The sequence below is a fragment of the Mauremys mutica genome, chromosome 1 (genome assembly GCF_020497125.1).
Source record: "Mauremys mutica isolate MM-2020 ecotype Southern chromosome 1, ASM2049712v1, whole genome shotgun sequence".
NCBI classification, from domain to species: Eukaryota; Metazoa; Chordata; order Testudines; family Geoemydidae; genus Mauremys; species Mauremys mutica.
Genome location: NC_059072.1, coordinates 210,386,655 through 210,404,654, shown reverse-complemented (window position 1 = coordinate 210,404,654; position 18,000 = coordinate 210,386,655). Strand labels below are relative to the sequence as shown.

The 18,000-nt window shown below is 43.8% G+C and overlaps 1 long non-coding RNA gene across 1 annotated transcript; it reads right to left on the bottom strand.

Annotated features, from left to right (window-relative positions):
- Positions 1-4,131: 4,131 nt before the first annotated feature.
- Positions 4,132-17,533, bottom strand: LOC123352450. Its single transcript, XR_006574185.1, has 3 exons — positions 17,376-17,533; positions 5,218-5,403; positions 4,132-4,584 (listed from the first exon to the last, which is right to left on the bottom strand). It is a non-coding gene; the product is annotated as an uncharacterized LOC123352450 (long non-coding RNA).
- Between the last annotated feature and the right edge of the window lie 467 nt (positions 17,534-18,000).

Here is an 18,000-nt window from a genome sequence, read left to right as displayed (position 1 = left end):
GTTTGAATCCCCCAGCTGCCCAGACACCAAATTTCAATACAATACAAAAATATAACATGTTTACTCATGCATCTGAAGAAGTGGGTATTCACCCACGAAAGCTCATGCTGCAAAACGTCTGTTAGTCTATAAGGTGCCACAGGATTCTTTGCTGCTTCTACAGAACCAGACTAACACGGCTACCCCTCTGATGTTTACTCACAAATCTCAGATACCAAATCTTAGCCACATTCCCATGACTGCTGACCTTGTGATAAACCCCTCCCTCTTCCTTTAATATTAAGTATTTCTCCAAGAATTTGTAATGCCACATGAAATAATGTCAGCTGGTGACTCCCAATAATGCATGATTTCTTGTGTGTCTTAAGATTTCCCCTAGACAGTATTCAATTAGGCATCTTCTATTCTGCTGTTCATCAGGCCTATCAAGATTTCTGGTGATGTATGAGGAGTTTTAACTTTTTCTCTTTGTGCCACTGAAAGAATTTGAATTTTATTTGTAAAGAGCTCTCTGCCTATCTACCTACATACATGACCCTCATTGCCATATTTTATGAGCGGCACCATTCTTACAATGTCAGATGCTGGGTTTGTTCCTATGCCTGCTGCTGTCTGATGGTAAATCTACACTGTAATTAGACACCTGCAGCTGGCCTGCGGCTGTTTAGTTGCAGTGTAGATGTTTTGGCTGCAGCCTGAGCTGTGGGATTCTCCCACGTCGCAGGGTCCTAGAGCCCGGTCTCCAGTGCAAGCCTGGACATCTACACTGCAGTTAAACTGCTCCATTGCCCGAGCCCCAAGAAATTATCAGCTGGCATGGGCCAGCCACACGTTTTCAATCGCAGTGTAGACATACCCCTAAAACAGCATTTTTTCTGCTCCCATATTCTTATGTTGGAGTCTGCAGCCCAGTGAATAGAAAACAGACTCAAACAACATTTTTGCCAAGAGAGGTTCATATAAACTAGAGCTGGGCAAACCTTCTTGAAAAAAGAACTGTCTGTACCAGGCCTTTCTCTCTAACCTGAATCAAACCCAGATTAAACTTTCCTTTGTCAGTCTTCATTTTCTTGCATCTCTGCAGTGCTGGGTGGTGGCTGCACTTTGTAACACACGTGCTGAAACACTGACATTTTCTAGGAAGATGTGGAAAAATCATAAGATTTCAAGCCAGGTTTTTTTTTCGGAATCTGGATGTCTGAATAGTTTTGGATGAGTTTCAGATAAGCAGCCAAACAAACACAAATGTTTAGATTTACTCATCACTAATTTTAACTTGTTCAAGGGCAAGGCTCAGCAAACAGGAGCTGATAAAGTTGATTGATATCTTACTATTATCTTTAAATTAAGGGCCTTCTTCCACTTTAAAGAAGTGGAATTTTGCTGCCATTGATTTGTTAAAGGAGCTGCATAACTGTCCTCTGAGATAAAGGCACAGACATTCAGTTTGCATTAGAGAGGCAGTAATGAAAATTTAGGCCATTGCAGAAAAAAAATAATACAACTTCCTCTGGGACAGGGATCAGACCCACAAGATACAAGGCAGTCTAAGGCAGATTTTCAAAAGCTGGTCTCAAATCTTGCACCTGCAAATCCGGTATTTAGAAGTTAATTTTACTTTAATTGCACCTGCAAATAATTGCTGGTGTAAAAATAGAGGTTAAGGCAAGTAGGAAATTTACCTCTGAAAAAGAAAAGTTTGAGAGCTCTGGGATTTCCTAAAGTGACCAAGGAGACAGAGCTCTGATCCTTATCTCACTTACACATGTGAATCAGGAGCAATTCCAATGGAGTTAATGGAATTTTACTGATGTAAAGCCAGCATAAATGAGAGCGAATCAGGCCCTAGCTCTTTCTGGTCAGTTGATTCTAAAATTAACACTACACTAATTCAATGTGTACATTCTTTGTGGCTTTGATAGATAGCATGGCAGTTACAGCGGAATGATCCTTGGCCCATTCGCTTGATGTATACGCCTTTTCCGAGAGTTTCCAAATATTCTTCCTTTCAAAGGAATGGTTTTACAGAGAGAAAATCTCCATAGTGTTAGTGATTTGTCCTTTCCTTGTTCTACCTAAAAACAGGTCTTAAAAGAGGTCACTTACTGCTCAAGGAATAGTAGGAGAAAATTCAGATGGCTTGACCCAAGAAAAAGCATAGACCAAAATTCCACAAAATACAAATGGTATGTGATGGTACCACAATGTTTACAGAATTAGTAAAGCCACAGCTGGCTTCAGCAAGAAGAAATGGACAATGTTTCTTAACTTCTTTTGTCTAATACTATAGACATGAGGCTGTCAGTGGAGCTACCCTGATTAACACTATTTGAGAAGCTAGCCTATGGAGTTTCACCTAGTTGATTGTGAATTAAATCCCAGCCTCACTAGCTGGGCTGAAAGACACCAACGACCAGGGACAGCCTCCTCCTATCATTGTTTTTTAAATCTCAGAAATACTAGATCAGGTGCAGTCATGACTTTCTGCCTCTTTAGTTTGGACCATTCTGGCTTGTTACAGTTGCCAGGCGGTTGCTTTTTACATTGTACCAGGAACTCTTAATGGACAACCCTCTTTCCTCTTGACTTGGTGTGTGAGAGGACTATGAAAAAAGCCCCACTGCTGCCTTTTTCTCCGGACTGTGTTCAATTCTAGTGGATCTAATTAGCATGGTTGTACAGGACAGGGGGCCTTAAACCTTGGGCTCAGTTAAATTGTGCTTGACCCAGGGCCAGAGGAGGATATAAAGGTACATGCACATCCCCTTTGCATTCCCCTCACTCCAGGGACCCCAGAGGTCTGTTCAGCTCCCAGTATACGTTGCAGTAGTCTCTGGGCAGCCATCCTAGTTTATGTCAGCTGTTTATAGTGGCAGATCACTTCCAAAGCATAGCAATACTCCCCCCATGCCACATTTCCCTGGATCACGCCAAAGACACGCCCCTCAGGGAGCCATACAACATCTGGCTGTACAAGCGGTATTGCAGCTGGGGCTTCCCTAACAGTGCCGGAAACCTCAGCTGCCCTCTGGAGGCAACTTTCCAGCCCTTTTTTTGCCCCAAAGGAGCAGATGACATGATCTGGCCTAATTTTGTTTCCTCTGTTTCAGGTACAGACAGTCCTAGCTTAACAAAATGGCCCCAGCAAGAAGCTGAAGGCCCTAAATTCTTATTCCACCTATCAAGAACTTGATTTACTTTCTATTTGACTATCCAAATTAGTGGAAGTATCATTCAGAACATGCTCTCGCTGCCTTTGTCAGTATTTGCTTTGAGGAGTTTCACTGTCCTAAAGGAAGAAGGCGATTTGGTGTGCAGTATAGGATATTTACCATTATTATTCATTTATAGAGCACATAGGTGTGAGAAAACAAGTTCTTCTAAATTACCATGACTGGAGGGACAAACAGGGATATGATTTGCACATGCAATCCTAACAAGGGATGGAGGATAATAGAGAGCAGTCTTTGGTCTTCTCTGTTGTCAAGAGTGTTATGGAGACTTGGATCCCTTTGTGGCCGAGAGCCCAGATGATGAATATGGAGACCTACACTGTCCCAGGCCTCAGGAATCTGTTTTTGTTATGTCTCTGGCAGCTCACAATTAATTGCTTTTCTGATCATGACCAAATATTGAGACTAGATGTGGACTCCCTGTGCCAGCATGAGGAGACATTAGCAGTTCATATCCAAATATCTGAAGGGAAGCATCAAGAGGATGGGGGAGGGATAGCTCAGTGGTTTGAGTATTGGCCTACTGAACCCACAGTTGTGAGTTCAACTCTTGAGGGGGCCACTTAGGGATTTGGGGCAAAATCAGTACTTGGTCCTGCTAGTGAAGGCAGGGGGCTGGACTCAATGACCCCAGGGTCCCTTCCAGTTCTAGGAGATAGGCTATCTCTATTATTAAAGGATGCTACTAACACCAAGGGACGCACTAAGATGGATGCTGCAGACATATTTATCCTCCTAGGTACTGAAGAATCATGTTACTTAGATAGTAAACTCTTTGGGGGCGGGGAGAGTTTTTTGGTTCTGTTCTTGTTCAGTGTCTAGCACAATGGGGTCTTGGTTCATGACTAAGGCTCCAAGTTGTTACAGTAATACAAATAATAATGTGCATTTTATTTTATTTTATTTTCTATCAGCATTCATTTCCTCTGTGTATTTGTTTAGTTGTAAAATAATGGTCATCGTAAATGCCATAGAAACCTAGTTAGACATTCTGCATACCTGTCAGTAGGCTGGGAGAGTGAATGCACTTTAAAATCTCATGAGCAAGCATTGTGTCCTAGATCTGAGGCAAGTAATGCAAGTGCATGTCCATGGGATTTCCTGTGACCCTCTTGAAAAACTGAAAGTGACAAAGAGTTTCATGTCTTGTCAATGACACTGAGAGCATGACCATCCTCCTCTTCTTCATATAGCTGAGCCCTCAAGGTTGTAGAGGTTGAGAATGGTGCACTTGTCCAGGTGATGTTTAAATGGATGTCAGCCATTCTGGCTAAGTAAGCTTGGCATTGTCATCCAACGGCACATCTCTTTCTGTATTTTCCCTCAAGGGTGAAAGCACTCTCAGGGTAGCCTGGAAGACAACAGTAGGTTGGTGAAGTTTGAGCAGTTTGTGACTTAGGAGGGAGGCTGTCAGGCAATCATTAATAAACAAACAAATGGCCCTCCTGGGCACCCCCTTATGGTCTTCCTGCAAGTGACCCCTTCCCTCAGTGTTCCTTTTGAGTATATCTACATGGCAATTAAACAGCCACAGCTGAACTGGGCCAGATGACTTGGGCTCAGGCTGCAAAATTTCTGTGTAAATGTTTGGGCTCGTTCTGGAGCCTGGGTTCTGGGACCCCATGAGGAGGAGGGTCCTAGAGCCTGGTCTCCAGAAAATGTCTGCACAGCAATTTTTAGCCCCGCAGCCTGAGCCTTGAGACCCAAGTCAACTGACCCAGGTCAGCCACAGCCGTGCCATCGGCCTTTTATTCCAGTGTAGTTGTATCCGTTGAGTCCCCAGTAACTTCATACATGCTTAGGAGGGGCAGAGCCTCCTAAAATGCCCTAGTTCTCAACACTTAAAACATTTTGGCTGGCCTTTCCACCACCCTAGGAGCACCTCTTCCCCAAGTCCACTCTGAGCGCTCCCACTGCCAACCAGGACACCCCACTTCCTTTTGTCTAAGCTTCCCACATTAAAACACTGTAAGTCCTTCCTCACCTGCTGGCGTCAGTGATCTCTCTGCCAATGCTGCTGGGCCCACTGTGCCTGCCACCTGCTGCTGCTCCTGCAGAAGGATTGTCTGCAGCCACTGTAGCTGCTCAGCCAATACACAAACAGCCTCCTCCACTCTCTGCATCCCAGGCATCCACTTTCTCTTCTTGACATGAGGGGGTCTGCGGGGTCCTGCCAATTACACCAATTGTCATGGGGTGGCCACCACCTAATCATGCCTTTATGGCGGGGGTGCTTCTGCAGTGCCTCATCCCTGCTTTACCCTTCTTCAGAGCTCCTTAAACAAACCCTGCATGGTCTCTCTCATTCAATCACAGTCCTTCTTGGGGTCAGGTTTCTTTATTTATAACGTTCCAAAAGAACCCCCAAGCCCAAATTAATCTGCCACCCAGCCGTAACCTGGGCACAGCCTCTTCTCCCTGGGGCACTCTTGCAGCTGAGTTTTCTTCCCTAGCTCCAACACCCTTCTTCAGGGTCCACTGCAGGAGACTCTCGTTCCCTACAGCTTCACTCTACAGTTCCCCTTCTAGCTCTGCTCTGACTGAGCTCCCCCTGACACTTTATAGCCCAGGTGCAGCCCTGACCCCTTAACTGGCTCAACTGGGAGCACTTGCTCTGACACAGGGGTGCTGGGCCTATTTCAACTCTGTGACACTAATAGTAGGACAGTGACTGTCCCTGGTTAACAATGTTCACATTCCTTCACCATATGAAGATCATGTACACTTACGTGCATGGATCATAGGCACTTATATGGGTATTGAAGTGAGGGAATCCAATGCCACTGGAAAGTCTGTCGTTGACTTCCATGTGCATTGGATCAGGTCCTGAATTTGTAACGCTCACATACGTCTACAGATGTGGTCCTATGCCGTATAGCAGAAGTTTTCCAACTCTGGTTCATGGACCACAGGAGGTCCATGAGAACTTGCTGGAGGCTAGAGGCAAGCTGCCTTGTCTCATAGTGCTGGTTGCCTCTTATTTCTAGCTGCTAAATTACATTAAACACTTTTCTAATGTCACTTTTCCACATACGCAATTTCTGTACTTGTCTTAGGGATGTAATTTGTCCATGAATTTGAGAGGAAGTGGCAATAGGAGCAGTTTTCATTAGACAATCTCTCTATTAAAATGTAATACACACCATGGACAAATCCGAGAACCCCAGTAATACTGCATGCACTCCTAAGGGAATGAGTACAATCACCTGCTAAAGGATTTTATTTGCTCAAACGATGTGTTCTGCAAGACAGGACTTTTGAACCAGTTTTTGGGTTGCAGCTTGTTGAAAGTGACTTGATACCTTAGTGCACACAATGTCAACCTAAAGGCTTGTCTACATGAACAGTTCGCTAATGCGCCGAGCTAGTCCTGTTTCAAAGAGGAATAGATCCAAGTGCTCTACCACAGTGTTAACGCACGGTGGTGGGTGCATACAGAGAATTAATCCACAGGAGGGTAGATTCATACTCAGCTTGCCATGAACTAATTGTTCATGTAGACAAGCCCTAAGTGATGAACACATATAGAGGCATTCAGGAGCACCAGCGTGTGCATATTATGGAGAAGATTCATACCCAGGAATGCCAAAATGGTTGTCTATGTGCAGCTCCTTTGCCTGGGAATAAGAGCGCATGCCATCACTACTTTTGATCAGAGCTGGACTGACTTTGAAAATCAGTTGAAATGAAGAAGAAAGTAGGAACTCTGCTGTTTGTTACCAAAATCAAACTGACCCCAGTATGATTATTCCTGCTTAATCTTCCCTAGCAATATAGAAAAGGTAAATCTACCTACTTAGCTAGATATTTTAGAGTTTGGTACTGCTGCCCATCATATAGCATCTGAGCACCTTCCATGTAAAATTGATAACAATTGCAGGGTCCCTAGTGGATTTCATGGAATCTGCAGCACTTCCTATTTGGGGGTAAAGCCTCTGTTTTGGGTAGGGATTTTAATTTTGATTTTTTTTAGATTTCATTAACTTACTTCTGAAAAATATCTATGAACTGCAGGTGTTGTGTCCAGGCAGTATTCTGCGTTTCCCAAAGAAACTTTTTTTTTTTTTTTAAAGTTGATTTTTCTGAAAAAAACCCAGTGCTCAAACAAAAGACAAAGCAATAGGAACAAAGAAGATCTAATGGCATTAGATAATTATTGCCTCAACTCAAAATGCATATTAACTACTTCAGAGAAGATTGCTGCTATTGGGCCTCACTCTTCCTTGTCTCCCTAGGGCCCCTGAATCACTTAGGACATAGCTCTTTAGGGGCCATGACGTTGTGGCAGCCCATTATTTCTTAAGTGGCAACACTATGAAGCCTTTCCACCCGCCCCCACAATTCATCCCCTCCTGGTGGTGGTTCTGATCAGATTGCACTACGATGGTTTAGTCTGTACTCGGGGAATGAGTCAAGCAAGCCTAAATGAAAAGATCCACTGCACATCCAGGAAGATACTGTTTCCTGTGTTACACGGGCTTGGGGGATAGAACAAGGATGCAGGGAGCCCCATAGTCACACCTGAGTAGCAAAAGATCAATGATTCTAGCCTAGCATTCACCTGAGTGTCTGGGGCAATGGTCTACTGGTAGAAGTGGTCTTCTGGCTTGGGGGAATGCTTAGGTATTGGCCCTCCTGCACATATGCTGCCTTCTTCAGCAACAGATTCCTAGGGGCTGGGCAGCACACACTCTTCCTTTTTAAAGGAACAGTGAGGTGTGCTGGAAAGCACATTTCTCCACATTTGCCTGACTTCCCTGTGCAGCAGGGTGGCTACAGAGGCTTCCATGTGGCATCCCCCCTCCTCCATTTTGCCTGGCTCAGTCCACTGTAGTAAGGACAGAGTTTTGGCCTAAACCACTTGGGCTAATAGCTTTGTTTATTGCTGTTGTAAATGTTTAATCTAGATTTTCTCTCCCAACTAGAGATGTAATACTTAATTTGAAGGGGGTCATTCAGGACAGAGGTGAGAACAAGAAATTAAGAACTTGTTTAATTAGCACCTTGCAGTTCTATTTACATTGGTGAAAGGATACTGAGCTCCTCCTGGGCTACAGTTGTTTAGTCTGTAATGCAAGCAATATATTTAATAATAAACGCTTTGGCCCAGATCCTGCGCTGAGGAGTGCTCAGTTTAGCTCAAGGAAGGAGGTACAAAGACAGTTTTAAGCCATCTTTGGTCTCCATCCAGGTACCAGGGCCAGAGCCAGCTAAGGGAAGAAGCTGTGAGGGAGGAGTAGGGCCAAGAAACACTTGTGTGGTGGTGCTCTTAGTCCCCTGCCATGCTTCACAATGCCCAGGGCAGCTATTGCTTCAGGCTGTCAGCAGACTCAGGTTGGTGATACTGCATAAATTGGTTCACATTTTCAAGCTTCTCTTCACAAGCATGAGTGCTAAAACATACTTTTTAGAATGAAAGCCAATCGTCTGAGCCCAGGTGCTGGAGGCCGAGGCATAGTTATATAATGCCTCTGCCTTAATCTGGCCCTAATCCTGCCATAAACCATCCCTTGTGTCCTAAATCCTAGTGACCCCTAAATCCTAGTGACCTCATGTGATTAAAAGTTGTAAGATCTGGCCCCAAATGATGTACCTGAGTACAACCTGCCATGCTTCATGAAATGGGCACAGTGAGCACCTCTCTTTCTTGGTTAAAGTGACCAATAATAAGCAGATTTTTAGTTCTGCAATTCTAAGAAGGTACTTTGAGCATGGAGGATCAGATGCCAATCTGAAAGTGGGAGAGGCCAAAGGGTAGCCCTGCAGAACAGATAAGGACTATGGATGACATAGGCCAGCCCTTATCACCATTTTCTTTAATATGTGTGGCACTAGGTACTGCACATCTCCACATGCAATAATGTCTTCTGTTCGGATTAAGTCAGAGTACTGCACGTTGGGACCTCTAGCCGCAGTGTGTCATGCTTTCAAATTAAAATGAGAGTGGCTGTAATCTGCTCCATTTCTTGCAAATTAGGTATTGTCCCTGCGTCCTCACATGTTGTCAATGTGGCTTCAGTGGAGTAACCCTTGGGAACCCCTATCTTACCCCCTCTTTTTGTTTGTGTCGATAATACACATCACCTAATGCAGTTTGGTCCAAGTTTACTACCCTCAGAGTAGTTCAGCTGTACAGAACTCTTCTGGGCTGCTTATGAATTAGAGTCAATCCACTGATTTCAGTGGGACTTTTTGTATGGGTTTGTAAAGCAAGGAGGACGTGACCCTAGAGCTTGGGTTGCATCTTATATTCATTACTCATATGGGTCCAGATCCTGCTACTATAAATGAATGGGAAATTGTAAATACTGTAATAAGCTCAAACAAGCCTTTTCCTCCCACATGCAGTTGTTTTCAGAATGTCCCTTTTTATTATTTCCTGTCTTCCAAGCACAAGTAAAGATGAGTCAAAATAAAAACACTCCTGGAAGCACTCAGAACGTCTGATGAGCTAAAAAGTCTAGCTTAGCAATTTTGTTACTTCTGGTACCTCAGAGACTCTACGCTTAATGCTGACTGTAAAGAGATTATTCTGAGTAATAATGTAAGGCTTAGAATAATTTCTCATTACATTGTTTGTGGCTATTGCTGCAGCCCTGCTGTTTAACACTGTTCTAAATACATTTTTGTTTGTTGCGGCTGTGTGTGTTATGCTTTGCCATAGACTTAGCCACAGAACAAGAACACACCTTAAGTTTGGAAGACTCGTACATTTTAGATGAATAGAAACAAAGAATGAGAGAGGAAAGGTAAAATAAAGTCCTGATCCTGCATTCTGAACCATGTGGGTGGACCCCTCTTCCTATGAGGGGACCCACTGACTTCAGTGGGACTCTACCTGGTTATAAAGGTGCTTCCTCTGCAAATCGAATTGCAGGATCAGGGTTAAAGTTTCCAGTCTTGTGAATGCTTACAACTGGACAGAGTACTTATTAGCAGAATTAGCTGCATGAGGGCATAGACATTGAAATCGGTGTGATTACTCATGGTAGTAAGCACTTGGTCCAGCAGTAAGCATTTACAGGATCCAGCTGATAATGACTCCATGACTGGAGCACAGTGTGTATATGACTCATGCTACAACTGCTGCCATATTGAACTAACCCACAGGGAGTACCTCTGCAGACAGGGTTACAGCTGTAGTTTTCTCTTATCTGTGCAGTACATAGAAAATAGCCTTACAGTTAGTTATATGCCAGTAACTTCGTAAGTGCTATGATCTGCATTTGAACAAGTTAATACCCCTGAGTCTTTGTTCAAATATGTTTTAGTTTCCTCATGTAAGTGCTTTAGACATAAGTAAAAATTAAATATGCTAATTCTTTCCCAATCATTTGTTTAAAAACATACTTTCACTTAAGGTGGGTCATAGCTCCAAAATGTTAATAAGTCTATTGGGCTTGATTCTGCACTGACAAAAAACCCAGTGTAACTGCATATGAATTGGCTGAGTTACTTTGGTGCAAAGCTGGAATGATAACATGGTGAATCGATATGATCCGAGTATGTAAATAAATCATATGAATATATATGATTAAACTCTGAATAAAGTCACTATCTTGTTTTTGAGGTGACAAGAATTAAAAAAAAATCAGTTTTTCTACAAATTCTTCTTAAAATTCCTGAGCTAGACTGTGCCTGCTGTGTGCAGCATTATGGTTGCCTTCCTCTGCAGCTAATTGGTGACTGTGCTTTAGGAGTGAGATTCACTTTCATGGTAGGGAAAAAACCCCAAATGCAGCATAAGCATTGTGATTCCAAAGCACAAATGGACTCCATAGTTACTCCACGTGACTCCACATAGGCCAGGATGCGTTGGGGTAGGCTGAGGGAATGATAGGGTGGGGTCAGGGAGTTATGTGGTTTGGTGAATCTAGTGATCAAAGACCACATGTAGGGTGGTATACAGGAGTCCTGCTCCCTAGTCTAGCCAATGGGCTGGAGAAACAATGGTGGAGAGGCAGAGGAGTTACTCTTCACTCTGTTTGTGGGTTGGCAGATGGTTTCCATCCCCTAACTCATGTAGTTTCCACGCACTAAGCCTGTTTACGTGGTCTTTGTACAGAGAGAGGTAGTGTATTTCACACTCAGTATCGTTTGTTCTGGCTCTGAACAGCCTGGTGCACACCTTCATTTCAGATTACACAAGAATATTTAAGGCCAGGAGATGACCATATGGACTACCAAAGGCTGTTCTAACAAAGTCTTAAAAACAATCAGCCACTTTTCCATCATCCAAATCTAATTAACCACAGCACTTCTCTGCCCAATCTGGCTTGAAAAAATGTGTCCAGCTCTCCCTTGACTTGGTTTGTGTACACTCCTTATCTACTGCTAACTTTAAACATTTGTTCTGTAGTACAACCAGGTTTTGTAAATAGATATTCTGTCTGCATAACTTACCGTGTATGCTATTAAGGCAGTGGGCGTCAGGTTATGACCTCGTTTACATATTAGTTGCTGTCTTAAACAGCTTACTGGCACCAATCTGTTCCCTTCCCCCCACCCCAGGACTTGTTTACCTCTTACAATCCCTGATTTAGTCTCTTTTTCTCTAAACCGCAGAGGACACCTTGAGCTAATCTTATTTCAGAATTGACACCAGCAGCCTGCTTCCAGCACAATGGCCTCACTCTGGCTTCCACTAGCCTGGGTACTCCTTGCAGGGTGACCCAAAACCATCTCCCCTGCAGTGTCCAGTCCCTCTCATTGAACCCTCACAGACATTCAGTTCACTGTCTCCAAAGAGACAGTATGCACATTAGCCTGATAGTTTAGCTCAAGTCCCTGACTTTAATCTCATGCACAGCAATGAGATGACTTTGTAATAAAACAAGAGTAGGTTTATTAACAAAGAACAGATATTTAAGTGATAATAAGAACAGAAGACACAGATATGGTTACAACTTCAAGTAAAACAAAACAAATACCCTTCCTAGTAACCCAAACTTAATTTTAGCAAGTTACAGTCTTGTTCTAAGCAGGTTTCTCACCTATAGTCAGTTTCCAGAGACTTAACTCCCTTGGTTGTAAGGATCGACTTTTCTCAGAGTTCAAGAGCTCTGGCCCCTTGTTTCTGACAGTGATGGATAACAAAATGGCTTTTTGACGGTTCTTATATCTTGACTCTGTCTCGAGAGGCAGGAAGACTTCCTAGGGATGCAGTCTCCATCTCCCATTGAGATTAAGTGGTCATCTTGCCTGATGGCTCTGTTTACCTTACATGTAAATGTGCTTTTCATGGTCTTTAGTCTCACCTTGTTTAATTTACACTGGCGACACAGTCAAACTGGTGAAACAACATTCCTTTGTCTAGGACAGGCTGGGCTTAGGCAATGCCTGCCAAACACATTTGAGGAACATATTGCCAGTACACAGCTATAATTCTTTATACACTGCTTGTACATACATCACACAAGAATATTAACAACCAGTGTGTTACCAGTTTGCATATGACACCTTAAACAATACCTTTTAAATACAAATTGTGACATGAGCAAGTTGGGACAATGAATGTGTGAGACCAGATGAGAATTATGGAATGGTGTGCCTGTGACAGGGGCCCTGCATGCTGAGCTGGGTGATCCCCAGTTGGCATTGAGGGACTCCCTGGGTCACACAAACCACTCCCAGGCCATAGTCACTCATACGAAGAGCTATTGAACATTTTCCCTCCCTATGTCACTGCCTGTTCTACCTGTATGGGATGACTGGTCCCATAGGCATCTTTAGTCAGCAAGCTGTCACTGGTAGCATTTCACCAAGAACAAAGGTAGGTAAAGATAACACCTAAGCATCATGTTTCTAAATTTCTAAAAAGAGTTTGAATGCTGTACCACAGAGAGAGCCGATGTGTAAAGTCAGGGACCAGAGGAAAAGGGGATGAACTGCTGAAATGGGTTACAAATGTCTTAGGAATAAGAAAGTATCAGTAAAAATAAATACAGTATCTGAAGGCCCGATAACAAGTCAGGTGCCACATATTGATATTTGGACCACTTTGTTTACCTTGAGTATGAGTAACCTGGTGAGGCAAGACACTAAGGGGAAAATCCTGGTCTGCCTTGGGCAGTGTAGGCGCATAAGGCGAAAGAGAGCTTCTCTCACCTTCCTCCTATCTGCTCCAGTCCATCCACACGGGATATAGATCTAGCATGCCAATGAATGTTATAGTGTGGACCTGGCTAATGCTACCAATCTCATTCCATGGAACTCAAGAAGTGTAGGGGGTTGGCCATGCCCTGGTCCCCCTGGGGTGCATGCCACCATCAACTGCAGGGACTGGGAGGCCAAGGAAGCCTCAGTGGAGCAGCATTAAGGAGTCTTGTGGGCCTATTGCCTCCAACCCATCATGGTCTGTGCAGTAGAGGCCAAATGGCTCAGGGATCTTTTGCTCCATCTCCAGCTCCTAGCTTGCCTCAGACTCTTAGGGTATGTCTATACCAGGGGTCGGCAACCTGCGGCTCCCGGCTCGCCAGGGTAAGCACCCTGGCGGGCCGGCCCGGTTTGTTTATCTGCCGCGTCGGCAACTTTGGCCGATCGCGGCTCCCACTGGCCGCGGTTCGCGGTCCCAGGCCAATGCGGGAGGCAGGAAGCGGCGCGAGCCGAGGGATGTTCTGGCCGCGGCTTCCTGCCTCCCGCATTGGCCTGGGACCGCGAACCGCGGCCAGTGGGAGCTGCGATTGGCCGAAGTTGCCGACGCGGCAGATAAACGAGCCGGGAGCCGCAGGTTGCCGACCCCTGGTCTATACCATAATAACCCTTCCCCCCCACCTCCCGAACTGAGTCTCAGCGCCCAGGTCAGCTGGCTCGAGCGTGCAGGGCTCAGGCAATGGGGCTATACAATTGTGTGGTAGATGTTCAGACTCAGGCTGAAGCCTAGGCTCTGAGACCCTCCCGCCACTTGTGGGGTTTCACTGCCCGGGCTCCAGCCCAAGCCCGAACATCTGCACTGCTGTTTTATAGCCCTGCAGCCCGAGCTCCATGAGCCAGAATCAGCTGACCCAGGCCCACCGCAGCCAAGCCACAGGTCTTTTATTGCAGGGTAGACATACCCATTAGGACTGAATTTTGCCCAATAATTTCAAAAGTAGCTAACCTGGCTGATGATTCTAACGCACAATCTGTCAATAGCTCTGAAGGACAGAGCAGAATGTGTTTCAAATTATTTGATGAAATTAAATGTATGTTAGAAAATGTCTAATATAATTTATCGTATAAAAGTGTTCTATGAGAAAGCCCAGGCACCCAAAATAATCAGAAGCTATAGGCGATGAAGAACTCAGAATCCCAGTACAGAACAGAGATCAGCAAAAAGACTTAGGGGTGACGGTGGTTAATACACTTAAGCCATCTGCTCAGTGTTTATAAGCAGTAAAAGACAAACAAGATCTTGGAATGCATTATCCCCCAGCAATAAATACAAGTGCAATTCTAGTTAAGGGTCTACCAGGATAGCATCTCCATCACAGACCTTGGTTTGAAAGGGTATAATTTCTTTGAGAAGGGCTATTTAAAAGGGTGAATTTGGTTCATGATAAAACCTGGCATTTAATAAATTTTTTTTAAAATGTACATTCATTTAAAAGTGCATTTTAGGGATTTTTCAAGTACAAAACAGGAAAAATACAGAGTTATATGGGCATGGATTTGGGGTAGCAGGTGCCTGGGGTGGCCAATAGAAAGGGGCGGCAGTCCGTCCGTTGTTGGGGTGGCACATCCGGGTCTGCAGTGGCAATTTGGCTGCGGGTCTTTCACTCCCTGTCTTCCTCTTTGGCGGCACTTTGGTGGCAGCTCAATCGGATTTTTCTTTTTCTTTTCTTTTTTTTTTTTGGGCCACTTGGGGAGGCAAAAAAGCTAGAGCGGCCCTGTGGGGTAGATATCAATGCTTACTGATGGAGTTAAATGTTAACCAGGAGAATCCATCCAACATTATAGTGATGCAGAAAGCTACGTAGAGGGATTAATATCTATCATGTATTATGAAAGTATTATAAGACTTACATTTATCTGGTTTGGGGATGCCCCATAGATATTAGAGTCTTCATTTGCCATGAATGGATGCCAGACAGATCAGTTTGGTGTAAGTTACAGCGGGACAAACACTATTAATACCAGTACTTCTATTACGGTAGTAGCTAGAGGCCCCAGCTGAGATCAGGACCTTATTGTGCTCAGCACTATACAGATACACGGTCAGAGACGGCTCGTGTTCTGCAGAGGTTACATTCTAAACAGAGAACATAGACAAAGGATGTATTATCCCAAATTTACAGATAAGGAACTGAGGCACAGATAGATAAATTGACTTGCACAAGGCAGCACAGCAGATATATGCCAGAAACTGGGAACTGACCCTAAGTATCATGAGTTCTAAACCACCAGATATTCCTTCCTCTCAAACCAAAGTTCAGCTGGATTCAGGTTTGTTCTGCATTGTCTATTTGCTTGCTTTTTTTCCATTCCGGTGACAAAATCAGGTTGGAAATTTTCAGTATAAACTAATTGCTCATGGTATTTTGAAATACAAGCAAGACAACGTTGATACTGAGATTTTAAAATTAGTGTCTGCAGATGCACATTTGTTCATTTTCAACAAGTTTTTTCTTAGTTGTTTGGTATTATGGACCCATAATACCCCTTCACAGCAGATACCTCCTCAGCCTTTGAAAATGCAGAAGTGAGTTACAGAGTTTTGTCATTGATTTCAGTAGTACCCAGGATTTCACCCTTCATTTGCATAGATATTACAGGTTGCAGCAGCTTCCAATTTTAAGTATAGTTAGAGAATAATGCTCAACCCAATAGAATATTTCACATGCAGTAAACTTGAATCAATTTGACTACCTCTTTTGACTAATGACATTAAAGCACCCAAATCTACGTTAAATAATATTGTGGGTCTAACTTAAACATGATAAAATACATTTCAGCATTAAAGCTGAAAAAACTCATTTTCAAACATTAGGGCCAGTCATGGTTTTGTGGTGAAGACCCTGGACTGGGATACATGAGATTAGGGTTCTGTGCCAAGATTTGCCACAGATTTACTCTATGTTCTGGGGCAACTCAATGTATCGCTCTGTGCCTCAGTTTACCCATCTGTAAAATGGGAATAGCAGTATTTCCTTACATCACTGAGGTATTCTGTGGAGAAATTAATTAATATTTGTGAGGTGCTTAAATATAGCCATGAGCAGAACCATAGAAAGGTCAATAAAATAAATAAGCATACTGATCACTAGATGATAGAGACAGCCACTTGTTGGTTAGCAGAGAAGTGGGAGCTGGGACTCTTGATTCATTGAAGTCAATGGGAGTTTCTTCATTGACTTAACTAGGGCAAGGATTTCACCCCTGGAGTTCTATTCATAATTCTTCCCGATTTACTGTGTAACCTTGGTCAAATAGCATGAATCTGAGTTTGAAGCCTCTATTCATGTGAGTAGTTATATTATCTTGAATGGGTTTATTGAGATGAGTATACACTGTGGAATCAGGACCTTAATTTCTCTGTGCTTCAGTTTACCCATCTATAAAATGGGGATACTACTACTTAGCTCTCTTGAAGGGGCCCCACTTCTGAGGCTTAACTAAATGTTTGTAAAGTGCTTTGAGATGCTTGTGTGACAGGTACAAGTGCAAAATATTATTATAGAACAAAGGAAGATTTAAATTTTATAAGCTAACTTTTATAACTCTTAGGACGGTGAGGAGTTTATGATTATGCTCTTTTGTATTTAATAATTGTCACAGGTGCTTGGTCTGTCTAGCAGGGGGTGCCCCCGTTTGCCCAGTGTGGGGTTGATACACCCCATCAAGATTCCCTGAGGAGTCAAGCAATCACAGTCAGGAATTCCAGACCCCTGGGTGGAGCAGGGCAAACAAGCAATCTCCTGAGCCATGGGTTTGAACCCAGTGAAGTAGGATGGGCCCAGGTTCCTTTACCCTGAGCTCCCGTCCCTGTACTGGCCATTAGGCATGGCTGCCAGGGATTCTTGATATAAATTGCTCTGCCCTACCCAAAGGGTCAGAGCCCCCAAACTGCTATTGTTTGCCCCAGGCAGGACCCTGTGAAACCAATAAACTCCCTATGGAGGGTTAAAGCCTCGGTCCTAACACATTCTCTGGGCCACTTCTTACCATAAAGTCTATCTCGGGCATCCCCTTGGCTGTCAGAGGCCAAGTCTCCCCATCAATCTCCATGGTCAGCTGGTGCTCTGCAGCATAGTCCAGGTCCATGACCACAACAGTCTGAAGAGTCAATAGTTCCTCTGCAGGAGTCTGCAGCACACATCCTTCTTCCTCCTCCTCAGCCAGCCCCAACTGAGCAGGGCTCACAACACCTCCTTTTATCTCTCCCCTCCACCTAGAGCATGTGCAACAAGGGTAAGGGGGTGTGGCCTCCTGGGCCCCTCAGTGATTGGTCAGCCCCCATTGGCCCAGAGTGGGGTTGATACACCCCATGACACTAACAAACCCCGTGAAGAACTGTAAATATTCTTTGTATTTACTATCCCTGTGAAGAACTGTAACTAAAATAAATTATAAATGATTTCTTGGAAGTATAAGTTTGACAATTAGATGGACTCTGATAATATCTTAAAACGAAGTATGGTTTTTTTGCTCTATCAAATTAGTTTTGTAGATTTAATGAAGCTTTCATGATGTAAATACAGATAGCATTTCAAGTTGGTTGTGGAATATATAAACACACGAACTTTAAATTACTTTGAGAGTATCAGGAAGGATTAGGAGCACAGTTAGT